Below are 16,717 nucleotides of genomic sequence, written 5' to 3'. Positions count from 1 at the left end.
GCCACCACCATGCTTGACTGTAGGGATGGTATTCTTGGGGTCGTATGCAGTGCCATCCAGTCTCCAAACGTCGCGTGTGTGGTTGGCACCAAAGATCTCGATCTTGGTCTCATCAGACCAGAGAACCTTGAACCAGTCAGTCTCAGAGTCCTCCAAGTGATCATGAGCAAACTGTAGACGAGCCTTGACATGACGCTTTGAAAGTAAAGGTACCTTACGGGCTCGTCTGGAACGGAGACCATTGTGGTGGAGTATGTTACTTATGGTATTGACTGAAACCAATGTCCCCACTGCCATGAGATCTTCCCGGAGCTCCTTCCTTGTTGTCCTTGGGTTAGCCTTGACTCTTCGGACAAGCCTGGCCTCGGCACGGGAGGAAACTTTCAAAGGCTGTCCAGGCCGTGGAAGGCTAACAGTAGTTCCATAAGCCTTCCACTTCCGGATGATGCTCCCAACAGTGGAGACAGGTAGGCCCAACTCCTTGGAAAGGGTTTTGTACCCCTTGCCAGCCTTGTGACCCTCCACGATCTTGTCTCTGATGGCCTTGGAATGCTCCTTTTGTCTGTCCCATGTTGACCATGTATGAGTGCTGTTCACAAGTTTGGGGAGGGTCTTAAATAGTCAGAAAAGGCTGGAAAAAGAGTTAATTAATCCAAACATGTGAAGCTCATTGTTCTTTGTGCCTGAACTACTTCTTAATACTTTAGGGCAGGGGTCGGGAACCTATGGCTCGCGAGCCAGATATGGCTCTTTTGATGGCCGTATCTGGCTCGCGGGGGGGGGGGGGCGGGCCGGGGCGCAGAATTTACCTGTTCGCATCTCGGCTTCAGAAAAATGGCCGCCGCGATCTCCATCTGCGCATGCGGGGGGCGGCACAATGCGGGGGGCGGGTCGCCGGCGGCGCAGAATTTACCTGTTCGCATCTCGGCTTCAGAAAAATGGCCGCCGCGATCTCCATCTGCGCATGCGCGGCATCCCGCGGCCATTTTCCTGAAGCCCCAGGCAGCAGAGCGCTCCACCTGCGCACGCGCGGCCTCAGGAAGATGGCCGCCCCCACCGATAACCAGACAGAGCAGGATCGCGGTCAGGTAAAACTTGTTTTGTTTTTTTTTTTTATTGAGAGCGGCGATCGGGGGGGGGGGGGGGGGGGGGCCAGGGCAGAAAGCTGGACACAGGGGGGCACAAAGCTGGACACAGGGGGGCACAAAGCTGGACACAGGGGGGCAGAACGCTGGACACAGGGGGGCAGAACGCTGGACACAGGGGGGCAGAACGCTGGACACAGGGGGGCAGAACGCTGGACACAGGGGGGCAGAACGCTGGACACAGGGGGGCAGAACGCTGGACACAGGGGGGCAGAACGCTGGACACAGGGGGGCAGAACGCTGGACACAGGGGGGCAGAACGCTGGACACAGGGGGGCAGAACGCTGGACACAGGGGGGCAGAACGCTGGACACAGGGGGGCAGAACGCTGGACACAGGGGGGCAGAACGCTGGACACAGGGGGGCAGAACGCTGGACACAGGGGGGCAGAACGCTGGACACTGGGGCAGAACGCTGGACACTGGGGCAGAACGCTGGACACTGGGGCAGAACGCTGGACACTGGGGCAGAACGCCGGACACTGGGGCAGAACGCCGGACACTGGGGCAGAACGCCGGACACTGGGGCAGAACGCCGGACACGGGGGCAGAACGCCGGACACGGGGGCAGAACGCCGGACACGGGGGCAGAACGCCGGACACGGGGGCAGAACGCCGGACACGGGGGCAGAACGCCGGACACGGGGGCAGAACGCTGGACACGGGGGCAGAACGCTGGACACGGGGGCAGAACGCTGGACACGGGGGCAGAACGCTGGACACTGGGGCAGAACGCTGAACATTGGGGCAGAACGCTGGACACTGATGCAGAAAGCTGGACATTGGGGCAGAACGCTGGACTTTGGAGCAGAACGCTGGACACAGGAGCAGAAAACTGGACACAGGGGCAGAAAACTGGACACAGGGGCAGAAAGCTGGACACAGGGGCAGAAAGCTGGACACAGGGGCAGAAAGCTGGACACAGGGGCAGAAAGCTGGACACAGGGGCAGAATGCTTGACACAGGGGCAGAATGGAGAAACGGGGCATGATTGGAGACACGAGGCAGGATGACAGACATGGCGTCATGACTGGAGACACTGGAGGCAGGATTGGAGACAGATGGGGCAGGATCATGGGGCAGGATGGATACGATGGAGACAGATGGGGCAGGATGGGAAGATCATATGGGGCAGGATGGATACTCATGAGGGCAGGATGGGAGAACATATGGCTGGAGCCAGGAATGAGACACACGGGGGCCAGGATGGCGAATATTATTACCACAGGGGCTAATTAAGGGATATTATTACTGCAGGGATGTATTTATTTTATTTTTTGAGTATACTGTTTTAAATGGCGGGGCGGTCCTATTACTGTGTAGATTGACACTATGTCGCCTTCTTCATGTGGTGTAATGTAGAAGTTGGGAAAATTAAGTAATGTGTTCTGCAAGTGGAACTCGTGATAACTGTGTTATTTCCTGCAGAGACGAGTCCTGGCTGGATGAAGTGATGGCGGTCTGTGCGGGATGAAAGATGAAGGACTTCACTTAGAGACGTCACTGGTGAGTCAGTGTGTTACCTATACACTGTATACTATATACTGAGGTCCTGTGTATGTCACCGGTGATCACTGTATTACCTATACACAGACGCTGCATACTAAGTACAGATCTCCTGTGTATAATGGCACTTAGGGCTTGTTTCCACATGCGAGAAACACGTCCGTGTCTCGCATGTGGGAACCAAGTTCTGGCGTCGGCACTCCAGAGCGGAGTGTGCGGCCGCATAGGAACACATGGAGCTGCACAGCTCCGCTCCAATGTGCCGACGCCAGAACTTGGTTCCCACATGCGAGACACGGACGTGTTTCTCGCATGTGGAAACAAGCCCTTATGGTGATAGTATTGTGGGTTTTTTTTATTATTGATCAGTATTGTAGTATTCAGTCACTATGTGGTGGTAATATGTGGTCTGGTCATGATGTTGTGGTATTTGTTCCTTGTATTTGATATTATTCGATCACTGTGGTGGTAATATGTCATCTGGTCATGGTGTGGCGGTATTTGTGCCTTGTAGATAGTATTATAGGTCACTGTGGTGATATGGTGTCTGGTCTGTCTATTTTTATTTAATTTTTTTACTGCTAATTACCATTGTTTCAGTCCAGTTGTGGCTTTATACAGCAGGGAGGAGCATTCCTTGCTGTACTAAGTGAACATTGGAGCGATTGATCTGTCAATGGCCCTTTAAACATATTGTACGGCTCTCGCGGAATTATATTTCAAAATATGTGGCGTTTACGGCTCTCTTAGCCAAAAAGGTTCCTGACCCCTGCTTTAGGGGAACCAAACAGAATTCTGTTGGGTTGAGGGGTTGAATAATAAATGACCCTCTGAAAAGACTTTTCACAATTTAAAAAAAAAAAATAAACAAAGAAATAACATTCTTTTTTGCTGCAGTGCATTTCACACTTCCAGGCTGATCTACAGTCCAAATGTCACAATGCCAAGTTAATTCCAAATGTGTAAACCTGCTAAATCTGCAGGGGGTTGAATACTACTTGTAGGCACTGTATATATATATATTTTATACACACACACACACACACACACACACACACATATATATATATATATATATATATATACATATATATATATATACATACATACATATACCGTACACACACATATTATATGTTAGGGGTCGAGTTCCCGTCTCTGCACAGGGGGAATCTCGGGCCATCTCCGCTGCGGTCTCCCATTCTTCTCCTGCCGCAGTGGAGCCTGCTCAGCGGAGACGTCGGTCCCAGTGTCTCGCTCAGTCTGACTCGGTGCAAAGAGTTACTGCTGCTTTTCCTGCTTCTGCCATGGAAGTCAGTGCTGGGCAATAGCGAGCAGACGCTTCTGGGACTAAGTCCTGCTTTTCTCGTTCTGAGCATGCCCAGAGTAAGATCTCTCAGTGGAGATCGAGGGTCACATGATCAGACACTGCAGCTAAGGTCCTGTAGGTGCTCACGCTCTGTGGCAATCTCTCATTGGTCCTTCTGGGAAGGTCCTGTACGTGCTGCAACTATTTAAGGCCCACATGTCCGCACGGCCATGCGCTAGTATTGCTTTCATTTATGTACTTTGCGCCAGTGTGGTCTTGTATGAGTGTGTTCAGGGACCCCGCTGAAATAAGCCCCTAGAATGCTGGCACCTCCGGCGAGGAGTTTGTATGCTTGTGTGTTCAGGGACCTGGCCGAAATAAGCCCCTAGAATGCTGGCACCTCCGGCGAGGAGTTTGTATGCTTGGGTATTCAGGGACCTGGCCGAAATAAGCCCCTAGAATGCTGGCACCTCCGGCGAGGAGTTTCGTGTGCATGCATGACCACTGACTGCTCTTGTTTAGACAGCCTGTGCCTCTGTGGAGTCTAACAGGGCGCAGCGCTTTGAGTTCACGGCTGCTCTGTGAAGTAACAGAGTTAGCTTACACCGCCATTTAGTTCCGCTATTTGCTAGCAGCAGGTTCTCCTGCACGGTGGACCCCGGGCTGCGAACGCATCTATCCTAATAAAATATATACATTCATTAGGTGCGTTCCGCTAGCCCTAACAATATATATATGAAAAAATTGGAACAGCATCCAGTGTTACCTCAGATGACATGCAAAGCTTTCCTAACCACCGATCCAGTGACCTCCAAACATAGAATCAAAAAAGGAAAACAGCACAAAAATAACTGAAGAAAAAAGTGGACTTTAACCCCTTCCTGACATCTGACGGTATAGTACGTCACATGTCGGGACCCCCGCTTTGATGTGCGCTCCGGCGGTGAGCGCACATCAAAGCCGGGACATGTCAGCTGTTTTGAACAGCTGACATGTGCCCGCAATAGGCGCGAGCAGAATCGCGATCTGCGCGCGCCTATTAACTAGTTAAATGCCGCTGTCAAACGCAGACAGCGGCATTTAACTACCGCATCCGGCCGTGCGGCCGGATATGAGCGGATCGCCGACCCCCGTCACATGATTGGGGGTCGGCGATGCTCCTCCATTGTAACCATAGAGGTCCTTGAGACCTCTATGGTTACTGATTGCCGGTGGCTGTGAGCGCCCCCCTGTGGTCGGCGCTCACAGCACACCTGCAAATCTGCTGTGTAGCAGCGATCTTATGATCACTGCTGCATAGCAGAGCCGATCGGGCTGTGCCTGATTCTAGCCTCCCATGGAGGCTATAGAAGCATGGCAAAAGTAAAAAAAAAAAAGTTTTTAAAAATGTGAAAAAAATAAAAAAAATATAAAAGTTTAAATCACCCCCCTTTCGCCCCAATCGAAATAAATCAATTAAAAAAAAACCCAACCTACACATATTTGGTATCGCCGCGTTCAGAATCGCCCGATCTATCAATAAAAAAAAAGCATTAACCTGATCGCTAAATGGCGTAATGAGAAAAAAATTCGAAACGCCAGATTTACGTTTTTTTGGTCGCCACGACATTGCATTAAAATGCAATAACGGGCGATCAAAAGAACGTATCTGCACCAAAATGCTATCATTAAAAACGCCAGCTCGGCACGCAAAAAATAAGCCCTCACCTGACCCCAGATCACGAAAAATGGAGACGCTACGAGTATCGGAAAATGGCGCAATTTTGTTTTGTTTTGTTTTTTGCAAAGTTTGGAATTTTTTTTCACCACTTAGGTGAAAAATAACCTAGTCATGTTAGGTGTCTATGAACTCGTAGTGACCTGGAGAATCATAATCGCAGGTCAGTTTTAGCATTTAGTGAACCTAGCAAAATAGGCAAGCAAAAAACAAGTGTGGGATTGCACTTTTTTTGCAATTTCACTGCACTTGGAATTTTTTTCCTGTTTTCTAGTACACGACATGCTAAAACCAATGATGTCGTTCAAAAGTACAACTCGTCCCGCAAAAAATAAGCCCTCACATGGCCAAATTGACGGAAAAATAAAAAAGTTATGGCTCTGGGAAGGAGGGGAGCGAAAAACGAAAACGGAAAAAGCTCCGGGGGTGAAGGGGTTAATGCCTGAACGGCGTGGGTGTGTGTACACACACACATTATATATATATATATATATATATATATATATATATATATATATATATATATATATATATATATATATATATATATATATATATATATATTCACACACACACGCTATACATATATACACACACACACACGTACAAATATATATATACATACACACATATATATACACATATACACACACACACAAACACTGTGTTCCAAATTATTATGCAAATAATATTTCCTCATATTTTCTCTAAATTACCTATCTGAATTGCAGTCATTGTAATTTTTCAGTCATCTACTATTCTAGTATAATTGCAATGTTTTGGAACAAACTGCCTATGAAAACAGTATCTTTTTAAAAAAAAATAAACACTCAAAATGCATGTTCCAAATTATTATGCACAGCAGAGTTTTCAACCTTTTTTTTTAATTATTTTGAACAAAAAAATGGTCAATTGTGAAGTTATAAGCATTATCAGCTTATTACAAAATGAAATCAAACAGTTTTCAAGTGAAAACTTTATTCTAGGTGATGTTACATTTGCATGTAGGACCCCTTGTTCGAAAGAAGCTTCTGAACTCTCTCGTCCATTGAATTTGTCAGTTTTTGGATGGTTTCTGCTTCAGTTGTTTTGCATGTGGACAGAATACCCTCCCAGAGCTGTCGCTTAGATGTGAACTGCCTCTCGCCATCATAGACACTCCTTTTGATGATGCTCCAGAGGTTCTCAATGGGGTTGAGGTCAGGGGAAGATGGTGGCCACACCATAAGTTTGTCCTCTTTTATGCCCATAGCAGCCAGAGATGCAGATGTGTTTTTTGCAGCATGAGACGGTGCATTATCATGCATGAAAATAATCTTGCTGCGGGAAGCACGGTTCTTCCTCTTGAACCATGGCAGGAAGTGTTGTTTAAGAAACTCCACATTGATTATGGAGTTCATCTTTACCCCTTCAGGGATCATAAAGGGGCTGACAATCTCTCTCCCCATGATTCCAGCCCAAAACATTACTCCACCTCCTCCTTGTTGGCGCCTTAGCCGTGTTTTCATGGGGTGTCCATCAACCAGCCATCCTCTACTCCATCCATCTGGACCATCGAGCGTTGCACGACACTCATCGGTGAACAAAACAGTTTGGAAGTCAGTCTTCATGTATCGTTTGGCCCACTGGAGCCGTTTCTGCTTGTGTGCAGTGGATAGAGGTGGTCGACAGGATGGCTTACGCACAGCTGCAAACCTCTGAAGGACCCTGCATCTTGTTGTTCTGGGGACGTTGGAGGCACCAGCAGCTTCAAAAACTTGTCTGCTGCTATGACAAGGCATTTCTGAAGCTGCTCTTTTAACCTTATGCAATTGCCTGTTGGAAAGAGTCCTCAATTTTTCCTTATCAGCACGCACACGTGTGTGCTGGGAATCAGCTACATACTTCTTGATTGTGCGATGATCACGATGAAGTGTCTTGACAATGTTGATTGTAGTCATGTTGACCTAAATACTCCACAATTTGTTGCTTCTCAGCAGCCGACACATCCTTTTTCATTCCCATTTTGGCAAAAAATGTAGTCTGCTTAATAATGTGGAACAGCCTTCTTAAGCAGTCTTGCCTTTATTTGGACACACCTGCCAAACTAATTTACACAGGTATCTGCAATTGCTTTCAGTGATATAAAGAGCCCTGACACACATCACCATCAATGAGTTTAAATGACAAACAAAAAAAATCTAACCTTATCACTCAAACTCTTTGTGCATAATAATTTGGAACACAGTGTATATATATATATACACATATACACACACACAATGAGCATTTATATAATACAAGTAACTAAAACAAAATATGTAGCAAAGAAACAATGTGGTATATTCCACAATCCGCAATTGCAATGTCAAGTGAAAATACGATGTCGGGTAAAACAGAAACTTCCAGAAAAGAGTCCGACACACAGGGAGCCACAACTCCCAGCTTCTTCAAGGGTCATTGGCGTCTGGTCACGCTTACAATGAGTCACTTTACAAGACTGTATGCAGGAAAAATTCATCATGTTCATTAAATCAGTGTAGTCAAGTGAAATCTTTAGGGAGATGAGCAATGGAGGAAAAGGTTAAGAGGTTGAGACGCGCCAGTTATTAGCACACAAGACCCAGAAATCAGAGATCCAGTCGATAATTCAATATTGGTATTATGTAGATATAAAGTTTGATTCATTTTTAATTCAATGCTGTTTGTTTACGTCTTATTTAACACACTCGATAGAGCAGTTTTGCACTTAGACTCCATTTTCTGAAACTGGCTATTTAGTGCATACGCAGACAAATTACCGTACATTTCCTTAAAGGGAACCTGTCACCCCCCCCAGGCGTTTGAAACTAAAAGAGCCACCTTGTGCAGCAGTAATCCTGCATTCTGACAAGGTGGCTCTTTTAGTTCTGGGTGCTGTAACTGCAGAAATGATCAGTTTTGTAATTTGTCACAAATACCTTTCTTCAGTCAAGGAGGCAGTCCTTTACCCCCCTGCTGCAGACGCCACACAGCCGTCACCCAAGTCTTCTTGGCGCCGCCTCCTGATCGCTGGTTTGAAATGAGCCGGCGCCTGCGCTCTTTTCTCCTGCCTTGGGCAGGCGCAGTGAGAGCTGCCCATCCTCTGTCCTCCTATGCAGTCTAGCTGACTGCGCCTGTGCGGCCGCCCTGCCTGTGAATCCCAGCCCCGTAGTATGAATAAATCAGAAGACACTGCAGGGCTGGGATTCACAAGCACGGCGGCCGCACAGGCGCAGTCAGCTAGACTGCATATGAGGACAGACGGGCAGCGCTCACTGCGCCTGCCCAAGGCAGGAGAAAAGAGAGCAGGCTCATTTCAAAACAGCGATGAGGAGGCGGCGCCAAGAAGATTTCAGTGACGGCTGTGTGGCTCTTTTAGTTTCAAACGCCTGGGGGGGGTGACAGGTTCCCTTTAATGCATAAAATCGGATCCAATTTCATACCAGGCAATGATTGCTGAGGGTACATCCACTACAACTTTCTCATCATATGTATGATTGTATGATGATACTATAGGAACAATTCAAGGGCTAAGGGCAGCTCCAGCTTTTATGAGTGATACTGGTACCAACAGTTGGCATCTGGAGTCTTTTCTTCCATAACTCGTCAGATCTGATGGATTGTTGTATTGTGAATCATCAGAACAAGGTTTAGATGCCGTCTAACCTAACAGAGGACAACTAAGTCTTTACATCACCAAAACTATATCCGCAGGAGGTTTTATCTTGCCATTCCGATATCAGATCAATCAGGTGGGCATTAGGCTTCAAAAGGGAATCTGTCATCACAATCATGTTGTCCTGTTGGTGGCTTGGGGAGAAGTATGTTAGATGGCCTCACCACCCAGCTCCATGAGATGTCTACACCACACATGCCAAGCTTGAGTGAAAGTGCAGTAGATATTACCTGAGATGGCAACGTGGGAAAGCTCTTCACAGGGCAATTTGTGAGCAAGTCAAGGTATATCATGGGATCTCTGCTTATAGAATAGACCCCAAACCAAACTATAGACTTACATCACATTCCCAGCTAACATTTCATCCATCACACTCATCCACAATAGTGATCGTGCTCTGATAGAACTAAGGTGACTTTGCTACCACTCTCTTCTTTTTGTCACAAGGTAACGGGTGTCATTCATTCAGTTGGTCAGGTAATTATGATCAGGACGGCACAGCTAACCCTCTTCTACTTTTGTTGTCCTACTGTAAGTGACAGCATGTCCTATTTAGTTCAGCCAGGGCATTCTGGGAATTGTAGCTTTCAGATAAAGACAAACCAGATGTCTAATGTAGAAAAGCAAATTGGAATACAATATTATGCAATATTATAGTAGGCCACTGATGGTTTATACGCCACACTGAGGTGTGATTGAAATTTGGAGCACCTACCCTGGACCTTTCCTCATCCCCTCTCCCTGCCTGCAGTATTTTATCTATGATCTGTGGTTAGTTCTCCAAGATGTTTGGAACTACCTCCCTGTGAGTTCCTTCAAACATTGTGTGCAAGTGTATGTAGAAGAAATTATGCCATTTTGAAGGCACAGGATGGTCACACCAAATACTGATTTCATTTGGATATATCTTTTGTTCATTCACTTTGCATTTTGTTAATAGATAAAAATAAAGTAATACTTCTATTTAAAAAAAAAAACATTGTGCCTTAGTACACACAGTACTGTATCATTACTTTATATGGCAGTGTCCAAAGATGGTAGTGTTCTTGTGGACCTGGTTGAGTTGTCAATTGGATTTGCACCCTAGACTGTGACGGTGCGGCTTCTCCTTTTCTTACGCATTTACTTTATATGATAGTTATTTCCTATGGGTGAGAAAATATTCTGGAACGTTACCTGAAATGACAGGTATACATTCATTATCGCTAGGATGAGGAGACCGTGGCATTTTCCACCGTACCTCTAGGGTAAAGTATCTGTTGTCCCTTCATTCTGATATCAGTATCTAATTAAAGCCTTACATTATGTTCATTATTAGTGATGAGCGAGCGTGCTTGGATACGGTGTTATAACTAGTGATGAGCGGATAAGGTGTTATCACTGGTGATGAGCGAGCGTGCTGGGATAAGGTGTTATCATTAGTGATGAGCGAGCGTGCTGGGATAAGGTGTTATCATTAGTGATGAGCGAGCGTGCTGGGATAAGGTGTTATCACTAGTCATGTGTGAGCACGCTCAGATAAGGTGTTATCACTAGTCATGTGTGAGCACGCTCAGATAAGGTGTTATCACTAGTCATGTGTGAGCACGCTCAGATAAGGTGTTATCACTAGTCATGTGTGAGCACGCTCAGATAAGGTGTTATCACTAGTCATGTGTGAGCACGCTCAGATAAGGTGTTATCACTAGTCATGTGTGAGCACGTTCAGATAAGGTGTTATCACTAGTGAGCGAGCGTGTTCGGATAATAATAATAATCTTTATTTTTATATAGTGCTAACATTCCGCAGCGCACACATTATCATCGCTTTCCCCGATGGGGCTCACAATAATAATAATCTTTATTTATATAGCGCCAACCTATTCCGCAGCGCTTTACAGTTTAACAGTTTCAAACACAACAGTCATACGTAACAATGTTAACAATACAATAATAAAGCAAAATGAGACGACCCTGCCCGTGAGAGCTTACAATCTACAATGAGGTGGGGGAGATACAAAGTACAGGTGTGTATTTACAATGATGTATTTACAATGATGGTCCAGCCATCTTCAGGGGGTGGGGGGTAGATGGAGATAGTGAATAAGCTACACACACACACAAATATAAAATGACTTTGATTAGTTTGATTAGGGAACGTGATAGGCCGCTCTGAACAAATGTGTTTTGAGCTAGCGCCTAAAACTATGTAAATTGTGGATGGTCCTAATATTTTGGGGTAGAGCATTCCAGAGGATTGGCGCAGCACGGGAGAAGTCTTGGAGTCGGGAGTGGGAGGTACAGATAAGTGCAGAGGTTAGTCGAAAGTCGTTTGCATTGCGCAGCGGTCGGCTAGGCCGATAGACAGAAATAAAGGAGGAGATGTAAGGGGGTGCCGCACTGTGGAGCGCTTTGTGGGTGAGAACAAGTACTTTGAATTGTATCCTGTAATGAATGGGCAGCCAGTGTAATGACTGGCGAAGAGCGGACGCATCCGAGTAACGATTAGCTAGATGGACGACCCTGGCTGCTGCATTAAGGATAGACTGGAGAGGGGAAAGTCGAGTAAGGGGGAGGCCAATTAGTAGAGCGTTACAGTAGTCCAGGCGGGAGTGGATCAGGGCGACAGTGAGGGTTTTTGTTGTCTCCATGGTGAGAAAAGGACGGATTCTAGATATGTTCTTTAGGTGTAAGGGGCACGAGCGGGCAAGACATTGTATATGGGATGTGAAGGAGAGATCAGAGTCAAACATAACACCCAGACAGCGCGCCTGCTGCCGGGGTGTTATTATGGTGCCACCCACGGAGAGGGAAACGTCAGATTTAGGGAGGTTAGTAAATGGTGGGAGCAGAAGAAGTTCAGTTTTGGAGAGGTTGAGTTTCAGATAGAGAGCGGACATGATGTTGGAGACTGCAGACAGACAGTCAGTGGCGTTCTGTAGTACAGAAGGGGTAAGGTCAGGGGATGACGTGTATAGTTGTGTGTCATCGGCATAAAGATGGTACTGAAAGCCAAATCTAAATTCCCTATCAGTATGTGTTTGGAATGTGGGAGGAAACCCACGCAGGTTGCAGATGTTGTCCTGGGTTGGATTTGAACCCAGTACTCCAGCGCTGCAAGGCTACAGTGCTAACCACTGAGCCACCGTGCTGCCCCACGGATAAGGTGTTATATGAGCACGCTCGTGTACTAATGGTATTCGAGCACACCGAAGATATTCTATTATTGCACGAGCATGCTCAGATAATACCTTATCCAAGCGCGCTCACTCATCACTAGCGATAACACCTTATCCGAGCACGCTCGCTAATCACTAATGATAACACCTCATCCGAGCACGCTCGCTAATCACTAGTGATAACACGTTATCTGAGCACGCTCGCTCATCACTAGTGATAACACCTTATCCGAGCACGCTCGCTAATCACTAATGATAACACCTTATCCGAGCACGCTCGCTAATCACTAGTGATAACACGTTATCTGAGCACGCTCGCTCATCACTAGTGATAACACCTTATCTGAGCACGCTCGATCACTAGCGATAACACCGTATCTGAGCACGCTCGCTAATCACTAGTGATAACACGTTATCTGAGCACGTTCGCTCATCACTAGTGATAACACCTTATGCGAGCACGCTCGCTAATCACTAGTGATAACACGTTATCTGAGCACGCTCGCTCATCACTAACTAGATAACACCTTATCTGAGCATGCTCTCTCATCACTAGTGATAACACCTTATCCGAGCACGCTCATCACTAGTGATAACACCTTATCTGAGCCTGCTCGCTCATCACTAGTGATAACACCTTATCCAAGCACGTTCGCTCATCACTAGTGATAACACCTTGTCCGAGCACGCTCGCTAATCACTAGTGATAACACGTTATCTGAGCACGTTATCTGAGCACGCTCATCACTAGTGATAACACCTTATCTGAGCACGCTCGCTCATCACTAGTGATAACACCTTATCCGAGCACGCTCGCTAATCACTAGTGATAACACGTTATCTGAGCACGCTCGCTCATCACTAGTGATAACACCTTATCTGAGCACGCTCGCTCATCACTAGTGATAACACCTTATCCGAGCACGCTCGCTCATCACTAGTGATAACACCTTATCCGAGCACTCGCTCATCACTAGTGATAACACGTTATCTGAGCACGCTTGCTAATCACTAGTGATAGCACCTTATCTGAGCATGCTCGCTCATCACTAGTGATAACACCTTATCTGAGCACGCTCGCTCATCACTAGCGATAGCACCTTATCTGAGCACGCTCGCTCATCACTAGTGATAACACCTTATCCAAGCACGCTCGCCCATCACTAGTGATAACACCTTATCCAAGCACGCTCGCCCATCACTAGTGATAACACCTTATCCAAGCACGCTCGCCCATCACTAGTGATAACACCTTATCCGAGCAGGTTTGCTCAACACTATTATTAAAATGTATTTTAAAATCAAAAGTAGCTATGGCATCATTTCACTGGGATAAGATAAGACTGCCAAGACATGGACATGTAATATAATTACTAGATAACCACTGGCTAGAAGACTCCTGTGGATCTTTAACCACAGACCAGGAAGCCACTTACACGACCAAAGTGGAAAAGATGAATTAATCATTTTAGAATGGACTGGATACAATGAGGCTGGTGCAAAAAGCAGGGACTGGGAAAGTCAGTAAAGTGGCATTGTCAGGACAGCGGATTGGGGATAAAGCAGTGTCCCCCTGCCCCATCATCCACGAATCGTGTTCAACCTTACGTCTGCAGCGCTTTCCGAAACACCCATGCATGTCCCGCTTCTGAGGACAGCCCTGTTAGTCAAGAGCTCTTGGCTACCGATTAAAGAGTAATATGGCCAATTTATAGGCAGGACAGCGGTGCTTTACATTTGGGCGCCTGGAATAGCTCCAGCATTTTTATGTTGTTTGGACTGTCATTAAATGCCATGTATGGAATATATATATTACACACACATATACTGTACATCATGATCTGTATTTCCCAGGACTGTACATGGAGGTAAATGCACTGGGTATGCTCTATATATCTTCCGATTACCCCGGGGGAATCAATATCTACAGACATATGAGATAACCATATATGTGTGGTTGAATTTGCAGCGTTTCCATCTCCAGCCCAAGAAAAGACAGAGCTCCTTTATAGGCAAACGTTCATTTGGTGGAAAAGCGAAGGATGTCCGACCAGATCCGATGCTCCGGGGCCTCTCCACAATCCTTACTGCAGAGGAGGAGGGACAACGGGGCACAGGCAAATTAAAATTCTGCACTATTTCCTGGGGAGAAATGTGCACATTCTGCAGGCGCAGAGGGAAATGTGTCCTGCATTAATAGGATGGCCTGTCATCTGGTGGAGGTCGAGCCTGCTGGGGCACATGGATGCCAGGTGGGCACCATTTGGATGACATTTCTCCGGGCTGTGGGGTGAAGCCTCCTACAATACCCGGATTCTCTACATGTAGGGGCATTAGACCCTTACCCAAGCCTCCCCATGGCCATGGATGCTGATGGATGTATATGAATGAATGAATCTCCTACAGTCCATGCACTGGGCACGCAGATACGGCATATTACATGGCAGTAGTCGGCCACATATCATCATTTGGCGTACTTGGGCAGAACACATCAGCATGCGGGCAGCACCGACGTGTGATGTTGAAGGTCAAGCTATTTAAAGGCACAAATGCCAAACAGCAGAAGCCCAGCATCCCCTTACCGCATCCTTCACTAGGTCACCTGCCTTATGGATTAGATGCCCTATGCCCAATCCTATACCGGCCATTGATTCCTACCCCTCCCCCGCACCGAGCCAAATAATCCAGAAAAATGCACAGCCTATTCAATGAAGGGCATCAATTATTCAGCGCCTTTATTGTGGCACCTATGGTTATAAATAGCAGTGGGCAGATCACATATCATACACCCTTGGATGAGGCATCAATGACAGAGGGCACCCAGCACCCACAGCCATCCCTGAGGGCTCTCTGCAGATGTGTGGGGCTAGCAGAAGCCGGCCATGTCCCCTCCCCCAGCAGCAGGGCAGGGAATGGGGGCAGCCTGCTGCATGGAGCTGCCATAGCATCCTCTATGACACAGGAAGGTTACAGGCAGCTGCCGGCATCCCCGCCACTGCAGCCTATGGCCAGGACAAGCCGCCATTCTTACCTCTGTGGATGTAGCTCGGTCTTATTGCACCAATGCAGCAGCTCTCTCCCTGCACCTGCAGAGCACACGCTGACGTCAGATGATTGACAGCTGCGAAATGCTGCTGGGCGTGGCTTCAACACTCGTCTCCGCCCCCCTTCGGGGGAAAAGTGAATGATTTCATTGGCAATCAAGGCTGACCAATGAGAAGGCGACGGCTGCCTCGGTGAGCGGGAAGATGAGCCCGCCCCTGGGGTGAATAATTGATGGCGGAGGCTGCTCCCTGCAACCAGCGCTGTCACAGCGCCACTCCGCACAATATGTCACCTGCTGCCAGCAGCTACGTGACACAGTGACAGCCGCCGCCATTACTGCTCACAGGCCTCTGCACTGACCCCTCACATCTTATGTGTGGGCGTGACGTCACCAGCGCCCGCACCTTAGCTCCTGTGGGGGGCAGGTCCAAGTGTCCTGGAAAATGGGAGGAATTGCCATAGCAACGGAGCTGCTCACTATTCTTAGGGGAATAATGTGTTAGCACGACACCGCTAACCAAAAGGCGGACAATCCCTCTAACTACAGCTCCTGCACAGAGCTATGTGTCTCCATGGTTACCGACCACCAGCCCAAGTGGACAGAGTGGCCTGTGCCCTCTGGGATCAGAGATATAGCTCACATAGCGCCATTACTCCATAGACGTCCTCAGACGCACAGTCAGGTGAAATGTATTGCCCCTCGTAGTAGGCCACCGACGCAGCGAAGGCGGACAGCTGACGTGTGTGTGCGCCCATCGCAGGCGGGGTATGATGTCACTGTCTCGGTATGTTTCCACAGGGCGTAATGGCTGCGCTTTGGACACAGCGGATACTCCACTCCGCCCCCTGTTGTACACGCTGTGATTCCGGATGTGTTCATTGAACCGTGCGGAATCACCGCATCATATTCATAGACTGAGCGTCTCCGCAACATAAATAGACATGCTGCGGTCTGGAGAGACGCGCCACATGTCTGGATACGCAGGTTTGCCTCCGGATGCTGCCCTACACGCATGGTGGAGTTGGGATCTCATAAAATCCCCTCCACTATGCTGTAACATCTGGTCACAGCGTCCAGTCCGCAGCAAATCCTGATGTAATCCGGTCCGTGGAAACATACCCTAACGCCACCTGCAACGGGCGCACTCACATCAGCCGCCAG

The 16,717-nt window shown here is 47.5% G+C and overlaps 1 protein-coding gene across 1 annotated transcript in view; it reads right to left on the bottom strand.

Annotated features, from left to right (window-relative positions):
- RAB3A (RAB3A, member RAS oncogene family) overlaps positions 1-15,692 on the bottom strand; it is a 92,809-nt gene extending 77,117 nt beyond the window's left edge. The window contains exon 1 of the mRNA XM_077272853.1: positions 15,542-15,692. The gene's annotated coding sequence lies outside the window, so the exon portion shown is untranslated. The remainder of the gene's footprint in view (positions 1-15,541) is intronic.
- Positions 15,693-16,717: the final 1,025 nt, after the last annotated feature.

The sequence above is a fragment of the Ranitomeya variabilis genome, chromosome 1 (genome assembly GCF_051348905.1).
Source record: "Ranitomeya variabilis isolate aRanVar5 chromosome 1, aRanVar5.hap1, whole genome shotgun sequence".
NCBI lineage: Eukaryota > Metazoa > Chordata > Amphibia > Anura > Dendrobatidae > Ranitomeya > Ranitomeya variabilis.
The sequence above is the reverse complement of the archived record's forward strand: the minus strand, read 5'-3'. Positions and strand labels throughout refer to the sequence as shown.